At 40.7% G+C, this 15222-nt stretch overlaps 1 long non-coding RNA gene across 1 annotated transcript; it reads right to left on the bottom strand.

The window, feature by feature from the left end:
• Positions 1 to 716: 716 nt before the first annotated feature.
• On the bottom strand, positions 717 to 5348 carry LOC104153060 (uncharacterized). The gene is made up of 3 exons (XR_696127.2): positions 5063 to 5348; positions 2155 to 2508; positions 717 to 968 (listed from the first exon to the last, which is right to left on the bottom strand). It is a non-coding gene; the product is annotated as an uncharacterized lncRNA (long non-coding RNA).
• Between the last annotated feature and the right edge of the window lie 9874 nt (positions 5349 to 15222).

Genomic DNA, 15222 nt, shown 5'->3' with positions numbered 1-15222 from the left:
TGCTGCTGCTTGCTGATCAGATGTATGCTCACTTTGTTTAGTGATGACTGCCCTTCCCCAAGCCAGTCCTCAGTACCCTTTCAGCTGGTAATGGGAATGCTGTAGTAATAGATGGGTAACTGCAGTAGTTTTATAAACATGCTGTGCAAACAAGTGAGATGATAGGAAATGTAGCCCAACTGAGGTCCTGCCTAGTGAAAGGAAACTCGCTTGCTTGCTTGCCTTCATTCTTTCGGAGTACGGAGATTCAATCAGACAAGCTGTTGAGTTAAAGGTCAAAATGGAATTCTTTCCCACCCTTTTTCATTTTTCCAAGCCAAACATTTTATTGGCTGTAGTACAGCGGGGGCGGGGAGGGGGGAACATATATCCTGACTAGACTAATGTTATCCCTGTTATTTTTAAATAACTGTAAAACCTTCCTATCGTTTTTAGCTTTACATTTTTCAAAATAGCCAAATTAAATCACATCTCTTAATTTTTTCTGAATTTACACTGATTATGTGACAGAGGGAGCAAGGACTGACTCGTCTTCTAAGAGGAATAAGACGAATTTTGCACTGGCTTACACACCTTGCAATTCCATTGAAACTAATGTATGTACACATGTGGAGGACACAAGCGAGTGAATCACTGACCACTTTCTTTGAATAAATACATGCATACACTCATGCACTTTTAATCCTTTGAAGTCTTTATTTCAAGGCCTTGCTTAATTTCATGTTACAGCAGGTTTATCCTATTTCAGTGTATTTATCATCATCTCACCCCAGCCTGCAAAAAATGAGCAGGATCAGTAACACCAACAGATGGAGTCTGCCTAGGTGCTGGAGATGAGAAGTCAGAATCCACGAACAAAAAGTTATTCCTGATCAATGAAAACTGCTGCTGCTGCTGCTTCCTTTTTTCTGTGAAAGGCTACAAGGCTTTCGTAGCTGTGCGCACAGGCTGGTAGAGTTGGAGGCCACCTGCTCAGTAAATGATAAGGAGAAGAAAATGAATTTAACAGTGACAGCTCATTAATCTATTACCTGGCAGCCATTACACTGAAGCCTGATCACAATTTACAAAAGCTCACATATGGTTGCCTGAAGTCTTATTTAGTAATATCTGTGTAATCTATGAATGAATCAAACCCTGAGTCCTATATAATAATCATAATAGGATTTGCTAGAAGATATTAGCTCTCTCCTTCTGCTAACTCAAGGAAAGGATTTTTGATTGTTCTTTCCAACATGGTAATTATTATTAAATTTGATGTGGTAGAAAGTAATACTTTTTCCTGTTCTAACAATTGAAAGCTATAATATGGTTGAAATGGGCAATCCCTTGATATTTACAGATTGCATTTAATTGCAAGCAGTATAACTACAGGGGGGAGCTAAACATAATTTTGATCTGTTTTTATATTGTTTGTATCGTTAACTACAAGATGAGATGTGTGCATATAATTATGCATGTATATTATACATATATGTATAATTTACCTATAAGCACCTACAATTATTTTACGTTATGATATTTACTTTCATCAAAACTTTTTCCCTTGAATTCTAAGGCACTTACCACATTGGGCTGCATCTGTAAGTCATAAGAACAGAGAATAAGTACTACTCAGCTCAAGGAAGGGTAAAAGATTCAGATCCTTGCTTTTGACCAAATCATTATGTAGGCAAAATTCCTGGAAATGACAGGTGGTGGGAACAGCCTTGCCAGTGGACCCTAGCTTCTTTGTCCATGCTCCCAGATGGTGGTCACAGTGCAGTTCTAGTCTGGAAGCAGTACAGCTGTTAAGACAACATGTAGCTAATAAGCCCTGCCTCTTCCCAGGATGGGCTAGTTTGGACTCAGTGCCACCATAAGGTTAGTGGTCGGACAGGAACAGTCAACCTGTGCCTCTTTGGCTGCCTGTGACTCTTGAGCCATCAAAGTGTATCCCCCACGGCAGAGCTGTGTCACCTCACCACCCAAGGGGCTATGTTAGCACAGAACCTCTTGAGTCATGTGAATCTCTGGGCATTAAAGGCGGCGTTGTTGCATTGCCTTGGCACCCAGTATTGATAGAGCAGAGGAACACCTTGAGGCCAGCATCGCCTCTCGTCTTCCCCACAGCAGGTGTGTGGCTTCTTTCTATGGGTGCTTGGTTATACTGACCTTTGGCAGAGCCAGGAGAGAAGCCCATTCCCACTGATGGCATGCTTGGTTTTGGATTCGGAAGTACCCTTCTCTCTTCACCCTCTGTATGGCAGGGTCAGGTGCAGAAGACAGGCTTTTAGATGCCACATGAGGGATTCCTCAAGTTGTCAAAACCTCTGTGAGAAGCTGAGTCTGAGCCATCTACTTCGCCTTGAGCCACTGCTTTCAGTGCAGGGGTCCTGGTTGTTCTGATGCTAAAGTATCTGCTCTAGGAAATTGCCAGTATCTTTGTATTCCAAGTATTCTGCCAGGTTACGTTGCTTCTATGAATCATCTGCTTTCAGAGATCCACAATTTTATAACTGTACATGTCTTGTAAAGAAAGGCAGAAAGATAGGTGACATATATTGGAATAAAATACATTAGGTTTGAGGCCTGCGTAAGTAAAACCTGTATTTTGGATAAATACTTAGAAAATACATTAATTTCAATACAGTTCATGACAACCAGACTCCTTTGGGGGTCACAAAATGGGTGTAAATAAACAAAGGGATTTTTTTTTTTGCCTTTGTATCTGAACAATCTAAAGTGCTGCTATGGTTGAAAATCTGAGTCACAAAGACTTCTTACCTCTGCAAACACCATAAAGAGCAGGTCAGATTGACCCAGTGCAATTCAGTATTGTGAGGGGTTTTGAAAAGGAAAATGTACAATTACCAGATACCTGGAGCTCATTTTGCATTGCTAAGTTGTTATGTCTCTGTTTCTGCTGCTTATTGCTTATTATTCTGCTGCTGTGTGAGAATAACAGTTTTGTTTCACAAGTACTTACATGCAAAGTGCCTTTAAAACCTTCTCTGCTCTTCATCTCAGTACCAAAACTGAGAACAATGTTTACCTTTTTACAAATCATCGAAATAGGGAATCAATCCCCCACCCCAATTTCCCCATGTGACGTTCAGTATGAGAGGCTACAGAGCTCTAGCAGTCAAAGATTACTTAGGCGAATCCTCCTTTTTTATTTGGTTGTGTACCAGTAGTTGGCACTTGTCTTACGTGGCTGGCAGAGGTTTTTGACGCCATGTGGCCAGCAAGCAGGGAAATAGACGCTTGTACTGTGTAACCAATAGCTGGCACCATTCTCTAGCACCAGTAAAAGTGACCCTTCAAAGTGACTTCTACCTATGCCTGCTTTTTGCAATGGCTTGTCTTCTCTCATCCTTTCCCTGGACTATATGCTGATTGGCAAAACGTAGACACCAGGAACCAGGGGAAAGAGAAGCAGAATCTTTTCTTCCATCTAATTGCATGGAGGAATGACTCAGACTGGACTGTGGGTCTGAGCTAATCACCTACTATGGGACCATGGAGGAATTTTCACATCATCATCCATAACTGGTAGAGGCTTGGGTGGCTCTCCATGCCCCCCTCCTCTTTTCTTTAAAGCAGCAGGCAGGAGCAATCATGTGAATAGATGCTGGATCTAGAAATGTAATATTCAGTAACTTTATGGAATATATAGTTATTTCACCTTCTGGCCGGGGGCCACCATAAAACAACTTCCAGCAGCAAAGGGCAAATGAAATTTCACCGATTAAATTTGTGATTTAGGGAAAAAGAGAAAGCAGGTATTCTCAACGCAGTACCTCCTCTGTGCTACCCTATGGCCCCCTTGTGAAGTATGCACCAAGACCCTTCCTGGTAGGGGATCCTTTAATCCTCACAATGGACGTTTTAAAAACTGCAATCTTAGTGCTTAATTCCAGCTAGAATGCATGAACGTATGATTTTCATTTGAAAATATTGCTTGAGAGAAGCAAGGGAGGAAAAGTATAAAACAAAATATAAACTTGCAGGGAGGCCTCACTGAAACTGTCAAATCTTCTACTACAATATTCACGTCAATCAATGTATTTTCTTTTCAGTTTCACATAGTCCCGTTAAGTAATGTGTAGTCAACAAAAAAATCGTTTCAATACTGGGGACTTTTCCTGTAATTATCCAAATCCTATTAATAATGCCTAGGGAACAGGTTCACTGTTGGGTTTTAGCACTGTAATATATGCGCACACTTGAGGCATACATTTGAAACTTGCCTATCTCTAGCTCTTGTATTTCTCAAGGTACAGCTTGATGAAGTAGGGAAGGCTGGTTAGCTACTTAACGTTCAACAGTCTGTCTACTATATCTCTCTGGCTAATTTGACAATACTGTATTGAATAACTGAGTATTAACAGACTTCTCTCCCAGTGTTACTCTTTGGATAGTGTCCAAACCCACATGACCTAAGATTTCAAGGAGCTAAAGTGTGGTTATAACCATACAGTCCACTTGCACAGCTAAAGCTTAAAAAAATGCTAGCCGAAGTAACATAAATTATTAATTTCACTGATGTTATTTCTACTAATGAAACTGGTCTCAAAAGTAGCTAAGGCAATGTCTAGCTTATCTATGTTTTTTTCCATTCACCCCCTTCCTCTTTATTCCTGAATCTGATATTTTCTGCTGCACTGATGATCTCAGAGTCACGCGATAAAGATACCTCTAAGGAGTTGCAATAATATTCTTGTTAATTACTTTTCTCGTGAATTTTCTCCCCCTTTGTTTCATTGCCATTCATAGAAAGGCTGAAGCTGAAAGGATAAAAGGTCAAGAAAAAGGAAGCACTGCTTGGAGAGATGATTTTACAATAGCCCAAGTGTATGGAAAGAACAGGGGAGTAGTTCATAACAGGGTTTCTGTCCCTGTGAAGCTTATATAGAGAGCTGTTTTGCAGCTCAGTGTGCCTATATGCACCTGCACACCTGCTAAAGCATATTGTGTGTGTGTATGTATGGTATATATATTTTATGCACGCGCGCGCGCGCACACACACACACACACACACACATTTGATATATATATATTTTTTCCTAGTCTTACTTACGTTCTGGCTTTGACATCGTCTGTCAGCAAAACACAGGATGGAGACCAGAGGAAGAATAATGAAGCTGTTACGTTGATTTCTAGTCTAAATCCTTGGCTTGCAGTTGTTTTTGTGAGAGCTCTATGAAAACAATGGAAGGAATTGTAGATGCACTACAAGAGCTGATTTTTAGTTTGTTTTCTCTAAGCTGCTGTATACGTACTGCAGAAATCCTCGGTACTTGGGATGCGCCTATTAGTACTGAAGCTGAAGTTTAAATCTAGAAAAGCTTTTCATTTTAGGGGAAAAAAAAAGTACTATGTCTAGCTTAGTGGCTAGCATGAAGGGATACAATGGGTAGTGGTGCATATGCCTTAATTAAAACAGCTAGTTCACTATTTGAAATCACTGCTGTATATCTCAGTGATATCAATAGTACAGCTGTGCAGGCAGAGAATTTGGAAATCCTTAATATTGTTCCACATTCTTGCAACAACTGCAGGTAACAAGGATCGTATTTTCAGAGCTTTCCACATAAAAATCAGTATATTTCCTATATTCTGTTGTAAAAAGCTGCTTCCAGTGTCAGTATAGATGCAAATCATGTGCTTGAGGTAAAAATGGCATTTTTAAATTTGGCGTTCATTAAAATGTTTGTCAACTAGTCTCACGAGCTATGCCTGATGTTTCTAAAAATGATTGTTAAAATCACAGTCACATTGAAATCGATGCTGGAGCCTCCATTGACTCCAGTGGGGCCAGGATATCATTCCTCAACTTAGGCATCTTCAGCCAGATGCAGTTCTGTGAGTTGTTATGGCAGTCACAGTGCATTTTCAAATGTTGTATCTGAAGGATGCTCTGTCCATACAGCAGTCACGAGATACCTCTGAAACCTTTGAACACCAATGTGGAAATGTCCTGTGTTGCTACACAGATGCTTCCCTTATTTGAGAATAACAGCAGTGAGATGAAGCAACTTAGTAAAGGGAAGTGAAAATGAATATGCACATCCTTTACACGACTTTTAAAGAATCACAGAATAGCTGGTGTTGGAAGGGACCCCTGAAGATCATCTGGTCCAGCTTCCTGCTCAGGGTAGGTCAGTTAGAGCAGGATGCCCAGGACCGTGTTCTGTTGGGTTTTGAATATCTCCAAGGATGGAGACTCCACAGGCTCTCTGGGCAACCTGCTCCAGTGCTCAATTACCCTCACAACAGTGTTCAACACAACATTCAAATGTTCTGGTGTTCAAGTGGAATTTCCTGTGTTTCAGTTTGTGCCCGTTGCCTCTCATCCTGTCACCGGGCACCACTTAGAAAAGTCTAGCTCTGTTCTCTTGACACCATCTCATCAAGTGTTTATAAAGGTTGTAAAGATCTCCCGAGCTTCCTCTTCCCCAGGCTGAACAGTCCCAGCTCTCTCAGCTTGTCCTCATATCACAGATGCTCCAAACTGCTAGTCATCTTTGTGGCCCTCTGCTGGAGTCACTCCACTATGCCCATGTCTTTCTTGTACTGAGGAGCCCAGAATTGAACACAGCACTCCTGATGCAGCCTTACCAGTGCTGAGGAAAGGGAAGAAGACTAAAACTGTTCATTGTGCATGACAGTTGATGTTGTTTCCTCCAACTCTTAACCTAGTTATCTGTACTTGTACCTCTCATCTTTGCATTTTAGTTTAACCTAGTTGCTTCAGACCTTTTTTTTCTCAAGTTTTCTAATTAAAAAGAAATTTTGAAGCAGTTGACAGTGTCAAACATAATTAATGCACTGTGATTCCTGTATCATAGGTACCAGACAGAACCCATAGAGTTACATGCTGTTGACTGAATATGCTGACCAGATTTAAGCACACTAATTTCAGTCCTGAATATCTAAATTGCTTAAGGTGTACTGGATTATTTTCGTGTTCAATTATACACTCTAGACCAGAAAACTGGTTAGTTCTCATTTGGCTCTCTTGTGATATTTCCAAGGGATATTTGTGGCACATACGATATGAGGCATGCGTGTATGACACACTGTACTTGATGTAAACGTGCAAGGCAAACACTTCAAAGTGAAAGCTCTGTCAGAACCCTGATAAATCATGTCTGCCTGCTAAAGAGCAGGATATATGACTGAATGTCAGGGACCTTCACTGGAAACAATATCACAATACACTGTCAGATTTCCTGTTGAAATCAGGAATCAAATGGAATGAATGCAGGGTGTTTTTCATAGGCTTCCTTGCCATTCTATGTAATTATGAGTTTCAAAGAGGGGAAAAAGGTGCAGACGAAATATCAGAGGAGTTTAAATTCTGAATCTTGTAGGACTTCTAACTCTCTCCTTTTCCTTTTCACCTTCTTTCACATTCTATTTTCTGTACATGACTGTTCTCCTGTCTATGACCCAAACTACGAGTGGTCATTTTAGGAATTTAGTACAGTTTCAAGGTAACTTCCTGACATGATTCCCTGGCTTTACAGCCACCATTGTTTCTCTCTCCCTCCCTCCCTCCCTCCCCCCCGCCTTCCCTTGCTTGGCCCCAAAGAGGCTCAGTATGTTTTTAGCTCGTCATATGAACTATTACTGTCAAGTGTCTGACAACCTTGCAGTACAGTGTCAGCTTTTCCTAAAGTTGAAGGCTATAGAGAATTCATTGCAAGCTTCTGAATATAGCTGAGGAACGCTCCCATGCAAAGGTCTGCAACTAATTTGGTGGCTTTGGAAACAACACAGATTTGCACTCAAGCACACATGTGAAAAGGTGCACATTACAAAAGATGTGGCCCTTTTAATTTGTCTAGCCAGAGGCACAGGATGGTTCTCATATTACGAACAGTGCATTTCTAAGTCACCCTCCCAACTGGCAATTATTAAATGCATTTACATGTAAACAAATTTTTTTTTCTTTCTTTCATTATAACATTTCTGAACATCTGTTCCAACGGGATCAAATGCTCTGGTGATGTACTCCATAGAAATGCCTATAAATATAAACAAACAAATCCCTCAGTGAAGTCATAATGTAGCTATTATGTAGCATATCTTGAAAGATTTGATAGAATTATAACATTGCTGCAAAACAGCACAGACCTAGGTTTGTGGGGTAGAAAGATCTAATTTAAAATGAAACAACTTAAGCCAAATGACAGGATGTTATTGAAGAAAAAAATAAATGCATTTTAAACCTTACACAAATACATTCCTGATCTAAAGATATGTCCTTGTCTAAAATCTCTCTAAGCCTAATGTCTCTAGGGAAAGTTTCTCTGAGAAAGAGGAAAGAAGTGTCTAGATATGTTAGTCAATCTGCAGAGAATGAGTAGTTTATACTAGCAAAAGGGTTTTATCTTGGCCCTTTCATCTCCTTGTTATCCTGTAGTTACATGGCATTTTCATTACAGCCTTGGTTTGATACTATAAAGTACACCTGCAGTGAGGGCAGAGTAATAAAGCCCATAAAATAGGACTCATGTCTAAAGGAACTTTTTCTATGAGCAGCTGATGAAAGAGGTTCTACAGAGTGGTTGCCAGAGATAGTCTGGGATAGTTGGGATTCAACCTGGTGACCAGGAGGTCCCTGCTAGTCCTATATTCCTATGTTATGCACACTAGTGATGAATGGGGCAAAGAGGGGACAAATGAATTTACAGTAGCAAGTGGTGCTATTCGGTTCCTCGGGCAACTCTTATCTATAAAATAGACATCAAAGAAATAAATATAACATTTAGTATATTGTATAGTAGTATACAGTGAAATACATTAAGAGCTAGAGTCATAATTTTGTATCCCTTCTGTTTCCCTGACAAACTTACCCCTTGCTTCTCAGAATATGCTTTTGAGAGTAAGGAGCAAGACAGAGGACTGGGATTTATTTTGCTCAGTGTAGATTACTGTGCTTGTGCTGTACCTCACTTAGGCACATGAACCAATCACAGCCTTGCCACAATGGGGCCAGTGGCATAAAGACAGACTCTAAAGCTTAATTCAGTAGCAGGGGAGAAAGAAAGGGAGGAATGGCTATTTTCTGTCCATTTCATGTAACCAAAATATTTTCCTATGCTCTTTAATTCCTTTTGAAGCTCGTTGTAAATTGCCTCCAGCATGCATCATTGAGCAGTAATATAATCCTCTTTAGTAAAACAAACACAAACTGCAGATAATTCGACTGAACCTAAAAACACCTTTCCTGATCAAAGCAGGATGGATATTAGCCTCAGCAGATATGATAACCACCCTTATAAATTGTAGGATAATATATATAACTTCTATGTGATGGAGCAACAAGTACAACACTCGGCACTTCCCTACCGATTGTAAGAAACGTCCCCACTTGCATCCATTACCCCTTTTGCTGCTGTGCTGTCTTGGAGATGCCACTTTGTTTCTTCTCCTACACTAATTTTTTCTAGGGACCAGTGCTACAAAAGGAAATGTATTTAAAGGTGATTAGAAAAGATTTTTTTTTTCATACTTGGATTTTTAATTCAGCCACTTGCATTTGTTCTACAACAGCAGCTAACATGGTAGCATCTTGGAGAAACACCGAGATATGCATTATGGGGAAACAGTAGACCAAATATTTTGTAGCTCTTCTTTCATCTAATAAATACACTTGCAATTATATCAACCTATATTGCTTTGCAGTGATAATAGTCTTGCTGACTGTCAGAGCTGATTTAAGGGAGAAGCAACAAAGACCCAGCACCTTAGGCTAAGTAAGGGAAGGAAAGGGGCTGCTGAGACCAAAAGCCACTTTTCTGTAGAAAAGCAACTGCTATTCAATTGGAAGTATTTTCCAGGTTACTGTTAATGCCTTTCTAGGCAATTTGGGGAGATCCTATATGAGACACTGTGTACAATTTTAGTTCTCCATGATCAGGAAAAATGTACTGAAATAAAAGAGAAATAGATGCAGAAGAGGTCACAGGATGAAGAGAGCAATGGTAAGAAAGCCTAACCTACCTGGCTTGTTTCAGTCAAGCGAAATGAGAGCTGAGCAGAGGCATGTAGCAGTTGCACAATAATAAATAAATATAAACTCTCTCTGAATGAATTTGAGGTTGAAACTGAAATAAGTGTCCTGTCAAAGCAATGAAGTTCTAGAATCAAATCTTATTATGGAAAACATGGGCAAAAATTGTAACTTGTATTACAGCAAATTTGATCAGTTTATGCATGAGATCATGTGATGTGATTGCCTCTCTTTCCACAGATCGTTCAAATCTTATTAACAGTGTGACACAGTGGAAGAATTCATTTCAGAACGTGACCACTGGAGATAAAGGATCCATTTTCCTTAGTGGTCAGCTGCATTCAATGCAATGACAAATTGAACTGTCACTTCATCCTCTCTAAAAAGTTACTGTATTCCCCGGCCTCACGTTTTGGGTTTTCATATGTTCTTTTAGTCAAAATGCAGACAGTGGCATCCTTATGGATTTACATTCTATATGGAAAAACAGAGTATTAAATAATCAATTTTATAGTGAAATGGGAGTATTCAGTATTGTTTTCCTAGGAAGACCTTGCAAGTTCAAAATACAATAGCTCTATAGCTTCGTCTCTGTGTTGCAAAGAAGGGGAAAAAAGAAACTATAAATTAATCCTTCCTGTAACGCTATTGTAATATAAATACAAATATTATACAGTATGATAAATAGAAATGCCTCTGAACTGACAGTACAAGAAGCACTTGTGAAGTAAATGCTAATTAGGGTGGTTCCCAGAAAAGATCCCTTACGCGATATTAGTCCAAAGCACTAGAACTGGAAGTCGTGTCCATACACGCAGTCATGCGCATGTTTGTGTGCATTGACATATGTATACAGACATGCACATTATTAAATACTTAAATATTGCACACATATATGTATGAACTGGGCAAAATTTAACTGTTTTTTGGCCAAAAAATGCAAGCTCAGCTAAATAAAAAAGTTTTATGGAGGAAATGTTGGTGTCAAAAAAGTTTCCGTTTCAAACACTTCTCATCGTCAGGATAGCATTTATAACTGAGGAATTAATTCCCATTCCCACAGAATATTAAAGAGCTTTGGTATGCACCTGGTTTTCAGGTATAATCCCATATTTATCTGCATCTGAAATCTCACTCTTTCTCTTCCTGCCATTGTCCCTCTTACCTGATAAAGCTGTCCCATCTTGTATAAACTACTGTCTGTGAGGAGATCTTGACTCTCTATCCCTTTGGTGAAGATATTGATTTAGAAAGAGGAAGGTACAAGTTCTCACTGTGAGCCAGTCACCACAGGGGCTTGAGTAACAAGGGTCCCTTGTTGACTTCCTAATCTGTTAGTTTCTCCAGAGCAACATGTCTTGCTTTCTAAGATATTTCTGCGCAATTGATTTTAACCTGTATCAAACACAAAATCAAATAATTAACCTCAATTTTCAGTAAACATTTTTGCATAGCCTTTGTATATGTGCTTGCACACACGCACGTGCATCCACATGAGTGTGCACACGCGCGCACACACACACACACACACACACACAGGCGCACACACACACACACACACAGAGCTGCACCAGAAAACCAAACTGCAGGTGTGGGCTACCCATTGCTACCTCTTTTATAAATGGAGAAAACAAAACGCAGAGGGGCTAGCTTTGTGCCAGTTGTGGAATAGCAAAGCATTAACGAACTCGGTAAAATGTAGCCCTCTGTTAGGAGCAGGGTAAGTGATCTGTTGAAGCACGTTGTTTCCTTTATGTTATTTCCTTTAACAAAAGTTGCTATAACTCTTGTTTCATTTTAAAATAGACCCACCTCCCCCTTTTCCGATATTTTTCTACTCTTCCTGTCTTTGGAAAGCTGCAACTTTTGAGTGCTCTTTTCATATAAGCTGTGGTCTCTTTTGGAAGCCCATTACCAGAAGCTGCTCTGGTTATGCTGCACTGGAGAACAGGACAGAATTTGTTTCGGATTGTAAGACCACTTCAGTTAACGCTTAGACACATTTCAGCTGTGTAAATTATCAAGTTAAAGAAATGCCCATGTAGAATATGGCACCAGCACAGTCCTGACAGATATAGACTGCAATTTTATTTTTGGAAAGTCAGCCTAGGGCTGTTGTGGCTGGCTTGCTGACAGACATCATGTATTGCTATTCCAACAGAGAAATGTTAACTATAAAATCAAGTAACCTGAGGGTTTGGATTTATACTTCAATTTTTAATAAGTTGTCAAAAGCCCACTTTACAGTGTTCATTTAAAATTGGACTGAACACCCCCACTCTCACTTAATATGCACTTATCCATTGTACACACCAGCAAAGCGGTGGGGGGCTGTGCAGGTCTCCTCTGTGAAAAGAAAAATTCCTGCTTTCTATTTTATTCCCTGCTGTTTTGACTGGCTGGACAGATCTGACCCAAAGTAGTCACACTGGATTGCCATAGGGGTTTCCCATTCATGACCTCCTTCTGGTAATTGGCTCCCTTCAGGGTACTCGGGTGGTCCCGCCACAGCACACCAAACTGACACCTCAGCCTTAGGGCTACATTTTCTTCCCCTCTCTTCCCTTGCATTTGTTTGTGAGCTTTTTCTGTCCCCCCCCCACCCCCAGACATCATGTGCTTTGAGCAGCACTGTTTCATCTCTCCACGGAGGTGCGATCCAGTGGGAGCTGCCTGCAGCCAGCCCCCAGTGAGCCTGAAAGCAGCACCATGGCCCATGGTGGCTACACGTGCCACGGACAGGGGGGCTGTGCCTGACACCTCTCCAGTAAAAGGTGAAGGATTATGGTCTGCTTTCTATATGCCTGCGCATACAAATAAATGGCTTCCTTTATACACTTCTGTCATGCTTTCATAAAGGGCCATTTCCTAAGCAGGTGATGCGTAGCACTTACCTATATGGCAAGGTGCATAACAAGTCTCATTGAAGCAAAGTTTTGGCTCCCTAAACCAGATTATCCTTGCTTTCACAGACTACTTTTTTGCAGTCTGATGTTTCCAAACTTGTGGCCTTGGTGAAGAAAACACTGTAGCACCCTTATATTACTGATGCTGGGGTGGTGGAGAGGGAGAGAAACAACCAGGAGCAGTTGAAGAAATAAGAGAGTTACAGTGATGTGGTATGTTTCCATTAAAATGTTTACGAGAGTTGACCTATTTTCTAAACAATCCTTGTAAAAACGGGGGAAGAGGTGGACGATAAGCCAGGTAATCAATTGCTGTAACTACCATCTGATGTCAGTGATGAAAGCCCCAGAGTGAAAGTTATGGATTGGTGCGATTGCTGGCCATGGCTAGCTCGTTGCCACAGCATACATCTTGGCTGTGCTGGTTGTATACTGGTTTCCCACAAAGGATGCAAAGCCACAGGCGTTGTTACACTTTTAACAGCACCTTGCTAAAAGCCTCAGAACAGACAGTGATAAGTTCTTGAAAGGAAAAGATGGTGGAGATCCAGGGAATGGAAAATAGCATGCAGCTATTCATGTTTCTGTCCCCTGTACAAACACACCTGCAAGAACCATATCTCACCATCCTGACATGTTTGCCAGATTTTGTGATTTTTTTCCAGGAATAATGGCTGCTACCAAAATTGGCTTTTCAGCTCAGGCCAACAAGCAGTTCTAATTCAACATGCTTGGTGCAGGAATGACTATTCAACATGGCACTCAAAGATAGCAACACTGAGCAATGCTACTGAGCAATGTCAGAATTACGAGCTGGCAAATATATCTGACCTGCGTTCATTTCTCTAAAGGGCCATGTTGCAAAAGATCTTCCAGTGCTTTTGATTCTTCTCTGTCTTCGAGTAGTTATGCATATTATCTAGGATTGATTAGCTTTATTGGTACTGCTGTGACATGACAGCATTGCTATGAAAAAATATATTATTGCTATAGTAGTAATTGTGGGATCAAAAGCAGAAACATTCCAAGCTATCGTTAACTCCTTTTTAAAATGCACAGCAATGTCATGTATAATTATTTTCTTCTGGTGTATCTGAAAACTTTTTATTGCCTTCATCTGCCACTGTATTTTTTTAGTCTTTTATGTAGAAAGATGTTTTTTCTGAGAAAAAAGACTTTGTACGACTGATGCCAACATTCCCCAGCTCTAAACTTCCACGTTAAAGTTGCTATTAACAGTAAACTAACTAAAAAGCCTTTTCTAGGGCTAGTAATGAGATGAGGCTACACTGGCCAGACATCCCAGAGCGAAAGCTGGCTACCCTTGCCCCCTCCAGCTCTCTAGGCTTTACGAGGGTTGTCACGAAGCCTGCATGTTGCAAGAAAGGTAACCTGAACTTTTAATGCTCAGGATTTGCCTTAATATAAAACCTGTTCTGAAGTCTGTAAAGGCTAGGCACATTCTAGACAGCAACTTGTGACTGTTGTTCTTTGGCTTTAAGTGACGTGCCCTCCTAGAAGATGAACTAAATCTTGCTGTTTGGTCATTCTACATATATGCCTATCAATCTATCCATCAACAAAATTAACTTTTTAATAAGTGTATTATACAGCATTTTTTGAAATAGGAATATGACAAACATTAAATTGGAATATGTATGTACAAGGGAAGGGAATGTGGCACTATGTTCAAATAAGGTTTTCTAGCTCCTTTTTATGGCCTCTGACTCATAACTTTAGCAATAATTTTTTTAAAATGTAATTTCTTAACAGTGGAAATAACAATAGTAGCTCCTCAATCTCTACCCCTCATCAGTCTCTACCCCACACACACCTTGGATGAGGTGCCTCAAAAATGCCCTGTTCCCTGGGATTCCAGATGGGTGATGCGTGATGTTTACCTCACTTCTGCAACACTTCAGCGTTTGAGGCAAGATATAGGAGGCCAGGCTGATAGCCCCTGTGGGGTTTGCTTCCTCACACTCCAAGGCATGGGGTTAGCCAGGCACGTCTGGGAGGGAGCAGTGGTGGGAGCACCTACAGCTGGGGAGGATGGGAAGGGGAGGCAGAGAGCAGAAGCCCAGCAAGTGAGGATCCAGGCGTTGATCTAGAGGGCACAGAGAGCAAGAGGGTGCTGCAATTGTGGGCTGCAAAAGAGGAGCAGAGCTAGAGGCTTGGAGCAAGGGCACACGGCCAAGTAAGAAGAGAAGGCAGCAACAGAAAGAGGCTTCTTCTAAAATGAGTGCTAATCATTGCCTTACTCCAGCCAAGAAAGGGTGCACAGAAGCAGTTCACTGTCTTGCAAACTCT

This window comes from Struthio camelus, chromosome 2, assembly GCF_040807025.1.
Source record: "Struthio camelus isolate bStrCam1 chromosome 2, bStrCam1.hap1, whole genome shotgun sequence".
In the NCBI taxonomy this organism is placed as follows: domain Eukaryota; kingdom Metazoa; phylum Chordata; class Aves; order Struthioniformes; family Struthionidae; genus Struthio; species Struthio camelus.
The sequence above is the reverse complement of the archived record's forward strand: the minus strand, read 5'-3'. Positions and strand labels throughout refer to the sequence as shown.